Source organism: Triticum urartu, chromosome 3A (assembly GCF_056163025.1).
Source record: "Triticum urartu cultivar PI428250 chromosome 3A, HENAU_Tu73, whole genome shotgun sequence".
Taxonomy (NCBI): Eukaryota; Viridiplantae; Streptophyta; class Magnoliopsida; order Poales; family Poaceae; genus Triticum; species Triticum urartu.
Window position 1 is genome coordinate 594,514,715 of NC_141875.1, and position 20,214 is coordinate 594,534,928.

Consider the following 20,214-nt stretch of genomic DNA (forward strand, 5'->3'; position numbering starts at 1 on the left):
TGATAATGTCGGATTTCGGGTTCCGGCAGACCCTTGAGGTTCGAACACTGGGGTGCGCGCGGAGATCTCTCCCCTACCTATCTACGTCTGATCCTCTCGTGCGAACTAAGATGAAAATGATGAAAAACACAAGAGACACGAGGTTTATACTGGTTCGGGCCACCGTTGTGGTGTAATACCCTACTCCAGTGTGTGGTGTGGTGGATTGCCTCTGGGGCTGATGATGGACGGTACAAGGGAAGAACAGCCTCGCGAGAGGTGTTCTTGAGCTGGTGCGATGAACTGCTAGGGTGAGTTCCGTCGCCTCTCTCTCTCTGCTAGGGTTCTACCAGATTTCTCTCTGTGTGTGTCTCCCCCTCTACTCTGTGGAGGCTAGCTCTATTTATAGAGGCCCTGGGCCTCTCCTTGAATAATTGAGCGGGAAGGGCGCCAACAATTGGCCATTTTGAAGGGGAACATCTAGTACAAGTTATCCTGACCAAAGGTGGTCTTCGGCTGCCAAAAGCACTGGTGATGACGCCATCTTGGGCTCCACGGTGACCTCCATCCTGCCGCTCTGCTGGTATTGGTCTTGTTGCACCGGAATGGCAACCTTTGCCTGATACCTTGGCCTGTGCTTGCCCCCTTTGCACCAAAGGGGAAACAAGGACCCTGTGCAAGCCGTCGCCCGCCTGGCCTTGATCGTCATGGCTTGCGTCATGGGATCCTCGCGAGGTACCCTCGCATTGATCTCTCCGCCTCCTCGCGAGCCTGCCTGATGAGGCCACTCTTGAGGACGCTTCCTGTCGTCCGCCCCACAAGGCTTGGCCCCTGTAGGATCGAAAGTATGTCTAGAGGGGGGTGATTAGACTACTTGACCAAATAAAAACTTAACCTTTTCCCAATTTTAGTTCTTGGCAGATTTTAGCTATTTTAGGACAAGTCAAGCAATCATCACATAATTCAAGCAAGCATGCAAAGAGTATATTGGCAGCGGAAAGTAAAGCATGCAACTTGCAAGAATGTAAGGGAAGGATTTGGAGAAATCAAACGCAATTGGAGACACGGATGTTTTTCCCGTGGTTCGGATAGGTGGTGCTATCCTACATCCACGTTGATGGAGACTTCAACCCACGAAGGGTAACGGTTGCGCGAGTCCACACAGGGCTCCACCCAAGGGTAACGGTTGCGCGAGTCCACACAGGGCTCCACCCACGAAGGGTCCACGAAGAAGCAACCACCCACAAAGGGTCCACGAAGAAGCAACCTTGTCTATCCCACCATGGCCATCGCCCACACAGGACTTGCCTCACTAGCGGTAGATCTTCACGAAGTAGGCGATCTCCTTGCCCTTGCAAACTCCTTGTTTCAACTCCACAATCTTGTTGGAGGCTCCCAAGTGACACCTAGCCAATCTAGGAGACACCACTCTCCAAGAAGTAACAAATGGTGTGTAGGTAATGAACTCCTTGCTCGTGTGCTTCAAATGATAGTCTCCCCAACACTCAACTCTCTCTCATAGGATTTGGATTTGGTGGAAAGAAGATTTGGGTGGAAAGCAACTTGGGAAGGCTAGAGATCAAGATTCATATGGTAGGAATGGAATATCTTGGTCTCAACACATGAGTAGGTGGTTCTCTCTCAGAACATATGAGTTGGAATGGTGTGTGTGTTCTGATGGCTCTCTCTTCGAATGAGAAGGAGGTGGAGGGGTATATATAGCCTCCACACAAAATCCAACCATTACACACAGTTTTCCAATCTCGGTGGGACCGAATCAATAAACTCGGTCGGACCGAAAATGTAAACCTAGTGACCGTTAGAGATTTTCGGTGGGACTGACATGCAACTCGGTAGGACCGATATGGTTAGGGTTTGGGCATAACGTATTCTCGGTGAGACCGATTACACAAACTCGGTGAGACCGAATTTGGTAATTAGCTAACCAGAGAGTTGGTCAGGCAAACTCGGTGGGACCGATTTGCTCTTTCGGTGAGACCGAGTGGAACTCGGTGAGACCGAAAAGTTACAAAGGGGAAACACTGAGTTTACATTGCAATCTCGGTGGGACCGATTCGCTCTTTCGGTGAGACCGAAAAGTTACGAAAGGGAAACAGAGAGTTTGCAACCCCATCTCGGTGAGACCGAGATCCTTATCGGTAGAACCGAATTGCTAGGGTTTGGCAGTGGCTAATGACAAGTGAAAACTCGGTGGCGCCGGATAGGAAGAATCGGTAGGACCGAGTTTGGCTTAGGGTTTAGGTCATATGTGGATATGGGAAAGTAGTTGAGGGTTTTGGAGCATATCACTAAGCACATGAAGCAAGAGGCTCATTAAGCAACACCTCATCCCTCCTTGATAGTATTGGCTTTTCCTAAAGACTCAATGTGATCTTGGATCACTAAAATATAAAATGAAGAGTCTTGAGCTTTTGAGCTTGAGCCAATCCTTTATCCTTAGCATTTTGAGGGTTCCACTTTCACATCCATGCCATGCCAATCATTGAGCTTTCCTGAAATAATCATCTTGGAATAGCATTAGCTCAATGAGCTATATGTTGTTATGAATTACCAAAACCACCTAGGGAAAGTTGCACTTTCAGCCCCTCGCGAGGGTCTTGAGCTTGGGCTGATGAAGATGGGCCGTGCTGGGCCCCCACCTGAGCCACGCCGCAGGCCGCGGGCAGGCAAGTCTGGGGACCCCCGTTCCCAGAACGCCGAAAGTAGCCCCCAGGCCCAAGGCGCGTGTGGGCTTGGCTTAGCAGAGAAGCGAAGGGGCAAGCGCAAAGCGCCACGGGCCCTAACAGCCTGCGGCCTTGGGCGCCGCATGGCGTTTGATTGGACGTGGGCGTCTGCACTTCCCATGATGCCTCAGCAACTGCACGACTGACAAAAGGGGGTTCCCGGGCCAGGCTTACTTGCCCTGCTCTCGTCCGTCTTGCCCTAGACCCCCTTTCTCGCCTTCCTCCCTCTTGCTCCCGACATCCTCCAGATCCATCTCAATCCTTCGCATCCGGCACGCCATGGCGACTCGCAAGTCCCCGGCTGATGCTTGGTACTCGTCGGCCCTGGATTCCCTGAATTTGTCAGAGAAGAATCTCGCCCTCGCGCGCCTGATGACGGTGGCGCAGGGCAGAAAGGGGGCGACTGTGCTCAAGGTCGGCTCTGACCAGCCTGAGGGCAAGGGGAGTACCTTCTACCCGTTCTTCGTGAGCACCATTGTCGCCGATCTGGTGCCTCCTTTCTCTGAGTTCTTCCTTGCCGTTCTCCGCCAATACAACTTGCAGGCCCTGCATCTCCACCCCAACTATGTCCTTCTCCTGGCGATTTTCGCCTACTATTGCGAGGCTCATGTTGGTGTGAATCCCTCGGTGGCCTTGCTACGCCACTTTTTCTCCCTCTGGGTTTCTGGCGCTCAGATCTCCGCATGCGCGAGCTTCATTGCATATTCCAGCTCCAACGCCATCTCAAAGCCTGGGAAGAGGATCGAAGGCTACCGGAGCAAGTGGGTCATGATGGATGTCGGGCGCCTCCACCCTCGTCTGGTATTGCCCACGGGGCAACCTAAGTACGTTGACGCATGGTCCTGCGCGGAGCTTGTCGACCCTCGCGCGAAGGCGGTGTTGAGGAGGATGAATGCGGACCTGAGGCCAAGCAACTTGGGGGCAGCGAAGCTGACAGGGGCCACGCTCCTGAGGGAGTTCTTGGAGCACCGGGTGGCTCCACTCCAGGAGCACTCGCTCCCACTGTGGAGGCTTGGAGGAGCAGACTCCGCCCTGCGCCTGAGCTCCGAGGCCCTGACCGGCGAGGATCTGACTGCGGCCCTCCATTCCTTGGTTGGGGGAGACGTGGCGAGCCCGGAGGGCGCCCCCGTCCCCCTGTTCCTTCATGACGACTGGGAGTAGGTGGTGAACGCCATGCCCACCTTCAACGGTGAGGGGCTGGTGCCAGCGGCAGCTCCCGAAGATCTGGCGGTCCTGGCGACGGTGAACTTGTCCTCCGGCAGCTCCAGTGGGGAAAAGGGGGAAGAAGAGGCGGAGGAGGAAGCGTCCAACTCGGAGGAGACTGGCGAGGATTGGGGGGAGTCCTTCCCTCGGCGCAGGTCCCAGGCCCTCCGCTCCATGCCGGACGATGACGAGGCCAGCGCCAGGCGAGGAAGGGAGGGCTCTTCCTCGGTCACGAGGAAGGGCAGGTCGAGCCTGGTTCCGCCAGGGTCTGCTCTGGTCCCTGGAGGGTACAAGGCCAGCTCCATCCCTCCTAACGCGCCTTCTGCTTCCGGGCCCCCCAAGGCTGACCCCACCTACAGGCTCTCGGGCTTCAAGTTTGGCCGGAGGTTGCTTGAGTCCACGGATGACGTCCAGTAAGTGCTCGATTCGTGCTCTGCTTGGTTTCTGCCGCTAAGGCTTGACATTTGCGCTCTTTTACCAGGCCGGCACCTGCTGCCAAGAGGTTGAAGGAGGCTTCTGCGGCCCCGCTTGGGGCGAATCCGTCTGCCGGGGCAACGCCTTCGGCTGTTGGGGGAGAGGACGGCGAGGCCCGCGCCTCTCTGACCCAACCTCCCTCGCGAGGCCAACTGGGGCACCCTGGCGAGGAGTCAGCCCCCGTGGCCCCGCTGGACCTGGAGTCGACTGTGCCCGACGCCGCGGCCGTGGCGGCCAAGGCTCAGGAGGTCCCTTCCTGCCAAGCCGTGGTCACGCTGCCATCTTCTCCGCCTGCTCCACGGGTTCTTGTCTCTTCTGCTCCCTCCGCCGCTGTCCTGGACCAGGTTGCCAATGAGCTGAGCCAACTGCGAGAGGATCTCCTGAGTGCAGACCCTCATCTGGTGGCCGGGCGTCTGGAGTTGGCCTCTGGCTGGGCCTGTTCTGCTGCTTCTGTCCGAGCGGTGTTGAGCCAGGCCGTGTCGTCCTCCAACGAGGAGAAGCGGGCCGCTAACCAAGCCAAGGCCGCTTGCGACGCTGCCCTGGGCCCCGCTGCAGCTGCCCAGGGCCGCTGCAAGACGCTTGAGGCCGAGCTGCAAGGCCTGCGCGACGAGCTCGCCAAGGAGGTGCACAGCCGCCGGGAGATGGAAAAGGATATGAAGGCTAGGGAGGCCGCCGCCAAGGACCGGGAAGCCAAGCTTGATGACCGCCACAGCCGACTGGAGACACTGGAGCGGTCACTGAAGGTGAAGAGGACCGAGCTGGACGCCAAGGCGAAGGTCCTGACGGAGGACCAGGTGGCCTTCACGAAGCTGGAGAAGAAGGCTCGTGGCATACTGAAGACGTTGTATGAGAGCGGCCTGGAATAGCCGTTGTTGGCTGGTGCGGAGGACGGCCCCACCAAGCTGCTCCCCTTCCTGGCTGATGCGCTTGAGGACGTCGCAGATGGCCTTGGCCCCATGGTCGAGGCCGAGGCGCGTGCCCTGTCTTCTACGGCGCTGATGCGTGTCCTCAGCCATGTCTACCTGCGCGACCCCAACGTCGACTTCGACAGCCTGCTGGAGCCCGTGAGCAGCGACCATGCCGCTGCCGCCGCTGAGGCCGTGAGAGGCCGAGCCAAGGTTTTGCTAGGGAAGTTCCGCCCCCCAGCGTCCTGCCCGGGCGCGGTGCCGCCGGCCTCGCGACCTCGGGAGGCGAAGCCGTCCAGCGTGACTCCACCACCGGTGACGGCGTTACTGGGGAGTGATCCCTTCGCGACTTCCATCCTGTTTTATTCCTGCACATGCACCATGCCTCGCGGAGGCGTTTAAACTTGTGTTTGGCGTTGTGGAACAATCTTATGACTTGTAATATTTGCCTTGAATTTCCTGGAATTTGCATTTTCCTCTCCTACTTTCTTACGCTCTGCGTCGGCAGGGCCCGGCCCCGCGCATACCTCACCCAGCGTTAGCCCTGACCGGAAACCATGGACGGGACTAAGGAGTGAGGGGCTACGTGACAAGTTAGGCTCCTGAGTCGCGATGCTCAGGAGTCCCCCTTGACACGCGAGCAACAAGTAGGGAAGGGGGGAGCGAGAAGTGGATTGACCGTTCTACGTCGGCAGGGCCCGGCCCCGCGCGTACCTCACCCAGCGTTAGCCCTGACCAAAAACCATGGACGAGACTAAGGAGTAAGGGGCTACGTGGCAAGTTAGGCTCCTGAGTCGCGATGCTCAGGAGTCCCCCTTGACGCTCAAACGGGTTTCGTACCTTAGCTCCGCTCGGGGAGTGGCGCACGACGACCAGGTCCAAAGGACCTGGCTGGGTGGCGTGCGCTCGGCCGAGGCCCGGGCGTAGCCCCCGTGTCCAGCCCCCTCGCGCGCCACTCCCAAGGGGAGGCGTTGCGATGGTGCCGGACACTGAGCTCTGGGCTCCCTAAGGTTGGTACGGCCGTGGGCCGCCCTCAGTTGTTTATCACCAGCGCGGAGCATAGCGCTTCTGTATGTGTACGGGCATAGCTGCTCCTCGGCAGTGTCGTCAGCCAGCACGGAGCATGGTGCTTCCACTGGTGCGTGGGAGGGGGCTCCCCTCCGGGAGGAGCCCCCGGGGCATGTATAGCCCCGCCCTGACACGTGGCCGGCACAGTAGGGCTAGGAGAGGTGTATCTGGGCACCCGTGAGCCAGCGTGGGACTCATGAGGCCCTACCTCGAGGCGGGTTGCGCCTGGCACTGGGCCTTTATCAATTGGTGTGTTCCTGCAGGGTTGTTAGAATGCAAATGCTCTACGTCCTCAGGTCCCGGCCCTCGAGCGATCTCAGCCGCCGCTGGAATGACTATGCCGTGGGTCAAGGCCAGGGGGTGAGGGCTGGAGAGCCAGTAGGAGCCCATGAGTCGCGATGCTCAGGTACCCCCCTTTTAACATGCAAGCGCTTTGCATGACGACAAGCAGTAGGTGATAATTATGGGAATCAGATTAAGCATGAAAGAACAACTTCACCCTAAGGTAAATGCTGGAAAAGCAACTACCGCTGGGTCGGGCCCGAGCGGCATGGGGATGATGCAGCCCGAGGGGCGCCCCCAACAAGGTAGGTAAAGAGCATAACCAAAATGGATACATGCCGCGGGGACGGACCCACACGGTCTGGGAATGGTGCAGCCCTGTGGGTGCTCCCAGCTGAAAGTAGAACTCTGAAAGATGTCACCTGGTGCTGTTGAAGACGAAGTGATGCTAAGGAAGTGAGTGATGCGTGGTCAAGACGTCTTCCTTCATGAGCCCCCAGGCCCAAGGGCCTCGGGAGGCTCCGGTGGCATGTGCAGGTCTTCGGGGACAATCGCCACCTCCGCTAGGACCGCACGATGCCTGCCCTCCTGAGCCTCCAGAATGCTCCTCAACAGGCGCTGATGTGCGGCGACCGCGCTCGGCAGGCCGAAGGGCATGCAAACGTAGCTGTGAGGTGGTCCCTCGCAGCGCCCTACGGCCGAAGGCCATAGGCGCTCCTGGGATGCAGCTCGGTTGAGCCCTGGTACGTCGACGCAGGTGCGCAGTCCTCCATCCTCGCCTGGGTGTGGGGCCACGGCAGGTAAGCGGCGGCTGCCGCGCATGACTCTGGACTCTTGTAGCTCATGGGTGTTCCTTGCGATGAACTCCTGAGGGTTTGGTCTCCTTTGACTTGTACCTTTCTGAGGGAAGCGTGCTTGAAAGCACCCCTCCAAGTGGTGCCCGAGCGCCTCCCCCGCGAGCTTGGCAAGATCGGCGGCTCTCCAAGAGAGAGCCCCCAAGCCTTGCCTGATGAGGGCGCCGGGTGCACCTTCCTATGCGTGAGAGGGCGGCGCTCCCTGATCGGGCGCGAATCCTGACGCGATACCTCCAGAGGTGCCTGCCTCCTTGTGGCTCGGGCCAGGTGAGGTCTTCTTCTTCTTGAGGGTCGCCTCGGGAGGCCTCCCGCTCCCATGATCTGGGTCTTCGATTGCTGCGGCTTGGAACGCACTCTCAAGCGAGCACACTGCGTCCCTTTCTTCACAAGGTACGGTGATGACTCCACCGCTTCCTGGCATCTTGAGGACATTGTAACCATGGTGAGTCACTGCCATAAACTTGGCTAGGGCTGGGTACCCAAGGATGGCGTTGTACGGTAGGTGGATGTGAGCGACATCGAAGTCGATGAGCTCGGTGCGGTAGTTGTTGCGTTGCCCGAAGGTGACCGAAAGGCGAACCTGCCCAATTGGAACAGTGGAACCATCGGTGACTCCTGAGAAAGGCTTGGTCGGCTGAAGCTGGTCGTACGGCACTTGGAGATTGTCGAACGTCTCGACGGACAGGACGTTGAGTCCTGCCCCGCCATCGTTGAGGGTCCTGGTGACCTGCACATTGCTGATGACTGGGGAGCAAAGCATCGGGAGGACTCCGGACGTTGACGCACACTTGAGCTGGTCTGCGGAACTGAATGTGATCGCGCACGAAGACCACCTGACAGGGCGCGTGGCCTCAAGCTTGGGAAGGACTGCATTCACCTCGCGAGCAAACTGCTTGAAGATGCGCTGCGAGGCTGGGGCCTGGGCGCCACCCAAGATGCAAGCGATTGCACGCGGCTCTTGGAAGCCCCCAGCCCCATCGTCTTGGTGTTGGTCTTCGTTCCTCCTTGGTGGAGGCGACAGAGGAGGGAGGCCTGCGTTGCCGTGCGGGTGGCCCTCACGAGGCTGGTCCCTCCAGCCTCCCTCGCGAGGATGGTCCTTCCAGCGGTCCTCGCGAGGGCGGTCATGCCATCCCGGGCAAAGGCCGCGGTCTTCCCATCGTCCGCCACCTCTTCCTCCTCCTCGGCCATAGCCCCTATCGTTGTGCTCTGGGCGTCGGCCGATTCACCCATCTCGCATAGCTCTGAGCTCTTGACATTCGTTGGTGTTGTGGGCGTGGAGGTCGTGGTACACGCAGTACCGTCCACCCTTGGATGACTCAGGTTGATCCCTGCCTCGCTTGGTGTCTGGTTCCGCTGCTAGCACGGCAGCCCCCTTGCGCTTCACGTCTTTGGCCTTGAGCTTCTTTTCTTTCAGGTCGGTTGCCAGGAGTTCGAGGAGGGAGAGGCGCCCCTCCTCAGCCCTGGCGCACTTGGTCGCCAAGTTGGACAGCTCCAGGGATGTGCACAAGTCTTCATGGATTGCTAGCTCTTCCTTCATCTTGACGTCGCGCACGCCGTCGGAGAAGGCTGAGATGATAGCTTCTTCAGTTACCTTGGGGATCTTGAGGCGAGCGTAGTTGAAGCGCTGGATGTACTTCTGCAGGGTTTCTCCTGGCTGTTGCTTGATGCGGCGCAGGTCGCTCACGGCCAGGGGCCGGTCGCGAGTGCCCTGGAAGTTGGCGATGAAGCAGGTGCGCATCTCGCTCCAGGAGGAGATCGTGCCGGGAGCCAGGTTCAGGAGCCAGGTGCGGGCGCCGTCCTTGAGCGCCATGCGGAAACAATTCGCCATGAACTTTTCTTCTCTGTTGGCGGCTATGATGCCCAGCTCGTAGAGCTGCAGGAACTCCGCGGGGTCCGCTGTGCCATCGTAGCGGGGAGGGAGGTCAGGCTTGAACTTGCCTGGCCATGTGACGCCGCGCAGCTCGGGGGTGAAGGCGAGGCAGCCCACCGTGGCCATCGGCGCCCTTTGCTGGTGCTGTACTTGTTCTTGCGGGTCACCATGCACCGCCACTGGGAGCAATGTGGGGTCTTGTCGTGGGGGCGCTGTGGCGCGATCTTGGCGTGCCGGTGCTGGGAGCGCGAGCAGCTTCTCGGGGACGTGGGATCTCTTGGCAGCTCCCTTCTTGTTGCGCAGGCGCCGGACATGGAGGGTCCCGCCCTGGGGCTGCGCGCCTTGGAGCCAAGGCACCTTCTTGGGGAGGAGGCGGCGGAAGCGCCTCCTGATCCTCGCCCCCTGCATGGGATGGAGGGAAAAGCAGTGAGAGGGACCGCAAGGGGGAGCCCCCTGCGGCACTGACGAGCGCAGTGATGCGGGCGAGCCAGTCCTCATAGAGGTCGTCGACGGGGCTATAGTGCAGGAGCTCCCGCGCCAAGAGCAATGAGGCGTGCGCATCCATGGGTGCGCGACGGGCATGGGACGACGAGCCAGCTGGAGTCAGCGACGGGGTGGCGGTGCGGCCATCCCGCCGCACCGAAGGATGTTGGGACGAGGCCTACTGCTCGTTCCCCGCCGGGCTGGTGGCGGTGTTGGTGGCGGGCGACGGGGAACGACGTGGGGGGCCGCCGACGGGCGCCGTCTGGGCGACGCGAGTGGCGCGAGCAGCCCGGCGCTCGGCGCGAGCCCGACGAGCGTCAGCCATGGACACGATGGAAGATCACACGCGAACAGTGGAAGAAAGATTCCAGTGCACCCCTACCTGGCGCGCCAAATGTCAGATTTCGGGTTCCGGCAGACCCTTGAGGTTCGAACACTGGGGTGCGCGCGGAGATCTCTCCCCTACCTATCTACCTCCAATCCTCTCGTGCGAACTAAGATGAAAATGATGAACAACACAAGAGACACGAGGTTTATACTGGTTCGGGCCACCGTTGTGGTGTAATACCCTACTCCAGTGTGTGGTGTGGTGGATTGCCTCTGGGGCTGATGATGGACGGTACAAGGGAAGAACAGCCTTGTGAGAGGTGTTCTTGAGCTGGTGCGATGAACTGCTAGGGTGAGTTCCGTCGCCTCTCTCTCTCTGCTAGGGTTCTACCAGATTTCTCTCTGTGTGTCTCCCCCTCTACTCTATGGAGGCTAGCTATGTTTATAGAGGCCCTGGGCCTCTCCCCGAATAATTGAGCGGGAAGGGCGCCAACAATTGGCCATTTTGAAGGGGAACATCTAGTACAAGTTATCCTGACCAAAGGTGGTCTTCGGCTGCCAAAAGCACTGGTGATGACGCCGTCTTGGGCTCCACGGTGACCTCCGTCCTGCCGCTCTGCTGGTCTTGGTCTTGTTGCACCAGAATGGCAACCTTTGCCTAATACCTTGGCTTGTGCTTGCCCCCTTTGCACCAAAGGGGAAACAAGAACCCTGTGTAGGCCGGCGCCCGCCTGGCCTTGATCGTCATGGCTTGCGTCATGGGATCATCGCGAGGTACCCTCGCATTGATCTCTCCGCCTCCTCGCGAGCCTGCCTGATGAGGCCCCTATTGAGGAAGCTTCCTGTCGTCCGCCCCACGAGGCTTGGCCCCTCGAGAGGGTCTTGAGCTTGGGCTGATGAAGACGGGCCGCGCTAGGCCCCCACCTGAGCCAGGCCGCAGGCAGGCAAGTCTGGGGACCCCCATTCCCAGAACGCCGATAGATAATAATAAGATAAATATTTTTGGTATTTTTATGATATAGGTTTAACGTAAATATTGCAAAATAAAATAGATTGGAAACTTGTATGATGGAGAATAGACCCAGGGGCCATTGGTTTCACTAGTGGCTTCTCTCAAGACAGCATAAGTATTACGGTGGGTGAACAAATTACTGTCAAGCAATTGATAAAAAAGCCATCTAGTTTGTTTGCTTGTCATTATGGCTAGTCCTTTACCTTCTGCCTCTATGTCTTAAATTGGCGATACTATTGTCGATAATAATTTTGATGCTCCTACTAAAGAACCCACTATCTCACATATAAAAATATTCCGTGTTGGTAGTGGTAATATTATTGGAAAAGGAGTTATTCAAGATTTCTTTACTTGTGCTAGTGCTTTACCCTTTATGGGTAGTTCTATCCTTCATAGAACTAGTAGTCTTGCAGACGCTATTGCCATGCTTGTAATTGAACTTGAAAGGCAATTCATGCACATGCATCCTTCCATACAAAGGATTTTTCTGGAATTTTCTAATATTGAGCATTCTTCTGTTAAGCGTGTCGTTACTATCTTTTTGGTTCATGATTTTAGATTCATAATAAAAGAGGCCAAAGAAATCTTTGCGCATTATAGGGTGGACGCTTGCCGTCCTCCCATAGAGGCCATCCTCTTTGATCAAGAAGAAATAATGCGTTTTCAATCTCTAGACTATGTTGCTTTCAATGAAAATCTTAGAAAAAGGGTCCCTACCAATGTTTTAGTTGATAGAATTTCTGAACTTAATGATGATTTGGCAATTAGAAATAATGAACTAGGATATTATCTTGAATATAGGCTCACAAAGTTCTGTCAAAAGAATGCTTATAATGATGAATTGGTTGTGCAATATGAAGGACCGAAGGAGGAACCTATACCTCCCAAGGTTGATCTTGGGGACTTTTGTCCCAATAAATTTAGCCCTTTTGATTACTTTTGCTTGCCTCAAAGAAAACTTGCCGCTGCACGTAGAGAATATGAAATGAGTTTTAATAATCTATTCTACTATTATGGCAATACCTAGATCTATTCTTGCTTGTTATGCCTAGCTAGGGGCGTTAAACGATAGCGCTTGTTGGGAGGCAACCCAATTTTATTTTTATTCCTTGATTTTTGTTACTGTTTAGTAATAAATAAATTATCTAGACTCTGTTTTGGTTGTGTTTTTTGTGTTTAATTAGTGTTTGTGCCAAGTAGAACCGTTGGGAAGACTTGGGGAAAGTCTTGTTGAACTTGCTGTAAAAAAATAGAAACTTTAGCGCTCGCGAGAACTGCTGTCATTTTTATTTTGAAAGTTCTATTTAGTTAATTCTTTTTGAAGATGATTAATAGGTAAATTCATCAAGTCCAGCAAATTATTTTAGAATTTTTGGGGTTCCAGATCTTGCGCTAGCTACAGATTACTACAGACTGTTCTGTTTTTGACAGATTCTGTTTTTCGTGTGTTGTTTGCTTATTTTGATGAATCTATGGCTAGTAATATAGTTTATAAACCATAGAGAAGTTGGAATACAGTAGGTATAACACCCATATAAATAAAGAATGAGTTCATTACAGTACCTTGAAGTTGTCTTTTAGTTTCTTTCGGTAACGGAGCTCACGAGATTTTCTACTTTAAGTTTTGTGTTGTGAAGTTTTCAAGTTTTGGGTAAAGATTTGATGGATTATGGAACAAGGAGTGGCAAGAGCCTAAGCTTGGGGATGCCCATGGCACCCCCAAGATAATCTAAGGACACCTAAAAGCCAAAGCTTGGGGATGTCCCGGAAGGCATCCCCTCTTTCGTCTACTTCTATCGGTAACTTTACTTGGAGCTATATTTTTATTCGCCACATGATATGTGTTTTGCTTGGAGCGTCTTGTATTATTTGAGTCTTTGCTTGTTAGTCTACCACAATCATCCTTGCTGTACATACCTTTTGAGAGAGCCATATATGATTTGGAATTTGTTAGAATACTCTATGTGCTTCGCGTATATCTTTTGAGTTATATAGTTTTGCTCTAGTACTTCACTTATATCTTTTAGAGCACGGTGGTGGATTTGTTTTATAGAAACTATTGATCATTCGTGCTTCACTTAGATTATTTTGAGAGTCTTAATAGCATGGTAATTTGCTTAAAATCCTAATATTCTAGGTATTCAAGATTAGTAAAATTTTCTTAAGAGTGTTTTGAATACTAAGAGAAGTTTGATGCTTGATGATTGTTTTGAGATATGGAGGTAATAATATCAAAGTCGTGCTAGTTGAGTAGTTGTGAAAATGAGAAATACTTGTGTTGAAGTTTGCAAGTCCCGAAGCATGCACGTATGGTAAACATTATGCAACAAATTTGAAACATGAGGTGTTATTTGATTGTCTTCCTTATGAGTGGCGGTCGGGGACGAGCGATGGTCTTTTCCTACCAATCTACCCCCCCAAGGAGCATGCGCGTAGTACCGTGGTTTTTTATGACTTGTAGATTTTTGCAATAAGTATGTGACTTCTTTATGACTAATGTTGAGTCCATGGATTATACACACTCTCACCCTTCCATCCTTGCTAGCCTCTTCGGTACCGTGCATTGCCCTTTCTCACATTGAGAGTTGGTGCAAACTTCGCCGGTGCATCCAAACCCCGTGATATGATACACTCTTTCACACATAAACCTCCTTATATCCTCCTCAAAACAGCCACCATACCTACCTATTATGGCATTTCCATAGCCATTCCGAGATATATTGCCATGGAACTTTCCATCATTCCGTTCATAATGACACATTCATCATTGTCATGTTGCTTAGCATGATCATGTAGTTGACATAGTATTTGTGGCAAAGCCATTGTTCATAATTCTTTCATACATGTCACTCTTGGTCCATTGCATAAACTGGTAAACCGCCGGAGGCATTCATATAGAGTCATCTTTTTTCTAGTATCGAGTTGTAATCATTGAGTTGTAAATAAATAGAAGTGAGATGATCATCATTATTAGAGCATTGTCCCAAGTGAGGAATAAAAAAGAGAGAGAAAGGCCATAAAAAAGAGAAGGCCCAAAAGAAAAAGAAAAATAAAAGAAAGAAAAGAAAAAATGAGAGAAAAGAGAGAAGGGACAATGTTACTATCCTTTTACCACACTTGTGCTTAAAAGTAGCACCATGATCTTCATAGTAGAGAGTCTCTCATGTTATCACTTTCATATACTAGTGGTAATTTTTCATTATAGAACTTGGCTTGTATATTCCAACAATGGGCCTCCTCAAGTGCCCTAGGTCTTCGTGAGCAAGCAAGTTGGATGCACACCCACTAGTTTCTTTTGTTGAGCTTTCATACATTTACAGCTCTAGTGCATCCGTTGCATGGCAATCCCTACTCCTCGCATTAACATCAATCGGTGGGCATCTCCATAGCCCATTGATTAGCCTCGTTGATGTGAGACTTTCTCCTTTTTTTGTCTTCTCCACATAACCCCCCTCATTATATTCTATTCCACCCATAGTGCTATGTCCATGGCTCGCGCTCATATATTGCGTGAAAGTTTATAGGTTTGAGATTACTAAAGTATGAAACAATTGCTTGGCTTGTCATCGGGTTGTGCATGATGAGAGAATTCTTGTGTGACGAAAATGAAACATGACTAAACCATATGATTTTGTAGGGATGAACTTTCTTTGGCCATGTTATTTTGACAAGACATAATTGCTTAGTTAGTATGCTTGAAGTATTATCATTTTCATGTCAATATGAACTTTTGTCTTAAATCTTTTGGATCTGAATATTCATACCACAATTAAGAAGAATTACATTGAAATTATGCCAAGTAGCACTCCACATCAAAAATTCTGTTTTTATCATTTACCTACTCGAGGACGAGCAGGAATTAAGCTTGGGGATGCTTGATACGTCTCCAACGTATCTATAATTTTTGATTGCTCCATGCTACATTATCTACTGTTTTAGACATTATTGGGCTTTATTATCCACTTTTATATTATTTTTGGGACTAACCTATTAACCGGAGGCCCAGCCCAGAATTGCTGTTTTTTGCCTGTTTTAGGGTTTCGAAGAAAAGGAATATCAAACGGAGTCCAAACGGAATGACACCTTCGGGAACGTGATTTTCTCATCGAATAAGACTCAGGAGACTTGGACCCTACGTCAAGAAACATAACAGGAGGCCATGAGGTAGGGGGTGCGCCTGCCTACCCAGACCTGCCCTCCACCCTCGTGGGCCCCATGCTGCTCCACCGACGTACTTCTTCCCCCTGTATATACCCACGTACCCCCAAACGATCAGATAGGGAGCCAAAACCCTAATTCCACTGCCGTAACTTTCTATATCCACGAGATCCCATCTTGGGGCCTGTTCCGGAGCTCCGCCTGTCGGATTTCGGGTTTCGACAGACCCTTGAGGTTCGAACACAGGGGTGCGCGCGGAGATCTCTCCCCTACCGATCTACGTCCGATCCTCTTGTGCAAACTTAGATGAAAATGATGAAGAACACAAGAGACACTAGGTTTATAGTGGTTCGGGCCACCGTTGTGGTGTAATACCCTACTCCAGTGTGTGGTGTGGTGGATTGCCTCAGGGGGCTAATGATGAACAGTACAAGGGAAGAACAGCCTCGCGAGAGGTGTTCTTGAGCTGGTGCGATGAACTGCTAGGGTGAGTTCAGTCGCCTCTCTCTCTCTGCTAGGATTCTACCAGATTTCTAGATGTATGTATGCCCGTCCCCCTCTCTTCTCGGTCTCTAGATGTCTCTACTCTGTGGTGGCTAGCTCTATTTATAGAGGCCCTGGGCCTCTCCTCGAATAATCGAGCGGGAAGGGCGCCAACAATTGGCCATTTTGAAGGGGAACATGTAGTACAAGTTATCCTGACCAAAGGTGGTCTTCGGCTGCCAAAAGCACTGGTGATGATGCTGTCTTGGGCTCCATGGTGACCTCCGTCCTGCCGCTCTGCTGGTCTTGGTCCCGTTGCACCGGAATGGCAACCTTTGCCTGATGCCTTGGCCTGTGCTTGCCCCCTTTGCACCAAAGGGGAAACAAGGACCCTGCGCAGGCCAGCGCCCGCCTGGCCTTGATCGTCATGGCTTGCATCATGGGATCCCCATGAGGTACCCTTGCATTGATCTCTCCACCTCCTCGCGAGCCTGCCTGATGAGGCTGCCTTTGAGGAAGCTTCCTGTCGTCCGCCCCGCAAGGCTTGGCCCCTCGCGAGGGTCTTGAGCTTGGGCTGATGAAGATGGGCCGCGCTGGGCCCCCACCTGAGCCACGCTGCAGGCCGCAGGCAGGCAAGTCTGGGGACCCCCGTTCCCTCGCCTACAGTAGCCCCCGGGCCCAAGGCACGCGCGCGGGCTTGGCTTAGCAGAGAAGCGAAGGGGCAAGCGCGAAGCGCCGCGGGCCCTAATAGCCTGCGGCCTTGGGCGCCGCGTGGCGGTTGATTGGACGTGGGCGTCTGCGCTTCCCCACGACGCCTCGGCAACTGCACGACTTGACAAGTTCCTGCATGCAGAGATATGGGTCATGATTACCTGAGGTCTTGGTGCTTTGGCGGTTGGCCTTCCCCGGCTATAAGTACGGGGCTGCGTGAGCTCCGCCAGTTCACCCCTATCTGCTACTCCCTTCTCTCCTTCTTCCTCATCCTTGCTTCCTCTTGCACCAATGGCACCGATCCGTCGGTTTTCAGCTGAGGAGAAGGGAAAGGCCCCCAGAGAGGGTCCTGACCCCCTCCCGCCGAAGAAGCGGCCAATCCTCTGTCACCGGGATGAAGGCGCCTGGCAGGTGGTGTCGAGGCCGTGGTACGAGCGGCCGCCGCCTGGGTTTCCGCTGCCCTTGTACGCCTGCGTTGTAGGCCCCAGGGTGGAGGGCGCCGAGCAACACCGACAGCGTCACCGCCGATGCCGGCGAGTCACGGTGGTGCGCGTCGTCCCCCCTGGAGTCCACGTGGAGCGCTCCTCTCGCGAGCTTGTGATCCATGCCTCCATGCCTCCAACTTCGTGGATCCTCCTTCCTCCCTCCTTCGCCTTCGAGATGCCTCCGAGCGGGGCCCTGGAGCTCTGGCTGCAGCACGCCGGCTGTGGCACCCCTGCAACCGGAGCGGAGGTCACGGTCGTCGCTCCGGGCAAGGTCTTCATGACCCGGGGATGGGGTGAGATTGCCCGGGTCTGTCGCGCGGATGGCGCCTTGGTGATCCATCTTGAATACGACGGTGCCTCCTTGATGTTCTTCAAGGTCTTTGATGCAGAAGGACGCCGGCTGGAATGCTGCCCTAAGGGAAGCGGCAATGGTGACGAACTGGCGAGGACCAGCCCCGTTCGTTGGTCCTCCTGCAGCTCCTCAGGCAGCAGCGGAGGGGCTGAGGGCTTCAGCGACTCCCCCGAACTCCTCGCGACCCCGAAGACGAGCGATGACAGCTACGAGCCTCCGAGCTCGCGCCGCACTCTGAGTGGGGCAGCTGCATCGGGCCGCCGGTGCCACTGATCTGGATGGGATTGGCGCCGGCACTGGGCAGCCCACTGTTGATGATGGCGTCGCTTAGGGAGGTGCCAGCAAGTAGCGTTCCTTAGGGTCAGCACCTTTTGTTCCCTGTGAGGAATTAAAGCAACACCCCGCGGGGGTATGTAAGGCGTCTGCCGTGCCTTTTGTAAATACTATATCCTTAATATGAATTGGCGTGAGGTGTCCGTCCTGTTCCGGCTGAGCTCCCCCTTTCTATCCTCACGAGGACTTGGCGCTCTATGCTAACAGGTCCCAGTCCCCAGGCAAGCTTCAGCCGTCGCTGGTATGCCAGGTCGCGATGCCGTGGTCAAGGCCAGGAGGTGAGCGGCCCGAGGTACGGTAAGAGCCCCCGAGTCGCGATGCTCGGGAGGTCCCCTTTAGCGCTCAAGTAATCCTTGCTGGGCAAGAAAGGAAGGTAGCGCTGCCGTGACAGAGTTGCACTTGGCGAGGATTTAGCGCTGCGTTGGTCTAGCTCTTGTGAGGGCACGACTTATCTTGTGCGTTTGATGTAGTTCCTCGGAGAGGCGCCCGGCCCGAGAGGCGGTGGCCGAGGTACTGCTGGGTGAGGCCCTCGCGAGCTTCTTCCCACTCCCCCGCACTTTCCTTAATGCTCTACGTCCTCATGTCCCGGCCCTCGAGCGAGCTCAGCCGCCGCTGGTATGACAGGTCGTGATGCCGTGGGTCAAGGACAGGGGGTGAGGGCTGGAGAGCCAGTAAGAGCCCATGAGTCGCGATGCTCAGGAGTCCCCCTTTTAACGTGCAAGCGGTCTGTGCCGAAGAGTGGGAGAGAGAGCTCACGATGCCCCCAACGTTGCTCCTGGAGTAGGTCCTGCACACCAATCATGAGGAGAAACAAGGCCTATCGTTACAGTCGCCAGCCAACCCATGGTCACTCCGAGGGAGCGGTTGGGGCGTCATGCGGGGCTGCCGCGGCCAGAGCTCGACCACTCAGATTTATCAACGCTGCAGGGACGGACCCGTGCGCACGCACCGTGCCAGAGCGAGTGGCTCTTTAGATAGGCGTGGATCGAGCAGGTGATTAGGTCAGGTATGTTACGCACATAGGAAATCCAATTTCAAGCAAGCGCAGGTAAAAGCAACCGCCGCTGGGTCGGGCCCGAGCGGCGTGGGGATGATGCAGCCCGAGGGGCGCCCCCAACAAGGTAAGTAAAGAGCATAACCAAAATGGATACATGCCGCGGGGACGGGCCCACGTGGCCTGGGAATGGTGCAGCCCTGTGGGCGCTCCCAACTGAAAGTAGAACTCTGAAAGATGTCACCTGGTGCCGTTGAAGATGAAGTGATGCTGAGGAAGTGAGCGATGCGCGGTGAAGACATCGGCCCTCATGAGCCCCCAGGCCCAGGGGCCTCGGGAGGCTCCGGTGGCACGTGCAGGTCTTCGGGGACCATCGCCACCTCCGCCAGGACCGCGCGATGCCTGACCTCTTGAGCATCCAGAATGCTCCTCAACAGGCGTTGATGTGCGGCGACCGCGCTCGGCAGGCCGAAGGGCATGCGAACATAGCTGTGAGGTGGTTCCTCGCAGTGCCCTACGGCCGAAGGCCATAGGCGCTCCTGGGACGCGGCTTGGTTGAGCCCTAGTACGTCGACGCAGGCGTGCAGTCCTCCATCCTCGCCTAGGTGTGGGGCCACGGCAGGTAAGCGGCGGCTGTCATGCATGACTCTGGACTCTTGTAGCTCATGGGTGTTCCTTGTGATGAACTCCTGAGGGTTTGGTCTCCCTTGACTTGTACCTTTCTGAGGGAAGCGTGCTTGAAAGCACCCCTCCAAGTGGTGCCCGAGCGCCTCCCCCGCGACCTTGGCAAGGTCGGTGGCTCTCCAAGAGAGAGCCACCGAGCCCTGCCTGAGGAGGGCGCCGAACGCGCCTTCCTATGCGTGAGAGGGTGGCGCTCCCTGATGGGGTGTGAATCCTAACGCAATACCTACGGAGGTGCCTACTCCCTTGTGGCTCGGGCCAGGTGAGGTCTTCTTCTTCTTGAGGGTCGCCTCGGGAGGCCTCCCGCTCCCGTGATCTGGGTCTTCGATTGCTGCGGCTTGGAACGCACGCTCAAGCGAGCACACTGCGTCCCTTTCTTCACAAGGTACGGTGATGACTCCACCGCTTCCTGGCATCTTGAGGACATTGTAACCATGGTGAGTCACCGCCATAAACTTGGCTAGGGCTGGGTACCCAAGGATGGCGTTGTACGGCAGGCTGATGTGAGCGACGTCGAAGTCGATGAGCTCGGTGCGGTACTTGTTGCATTGCCCGAAGGTGACCGGAAGGTGAACCTGCCCAATTGGAACAGTGGAACCATCGGTGACTCCTGAGAAGGGCTTGGTCGGCTGAAGCTGGTCGTACGACACTTGGAGACTGTCAAACGTCTCGACGGACAGGACGCTGAGTCCTGCCCCGCCATCGATGAGGGTCCTGGTGACCTGCACGTTGCTGATGACTGGGGAGCAAAGCATCGGGAGGACTCCGGCCGTTGCCGCACACTCGAGCTGATCTGCGGAACTGAACGTGATCGCG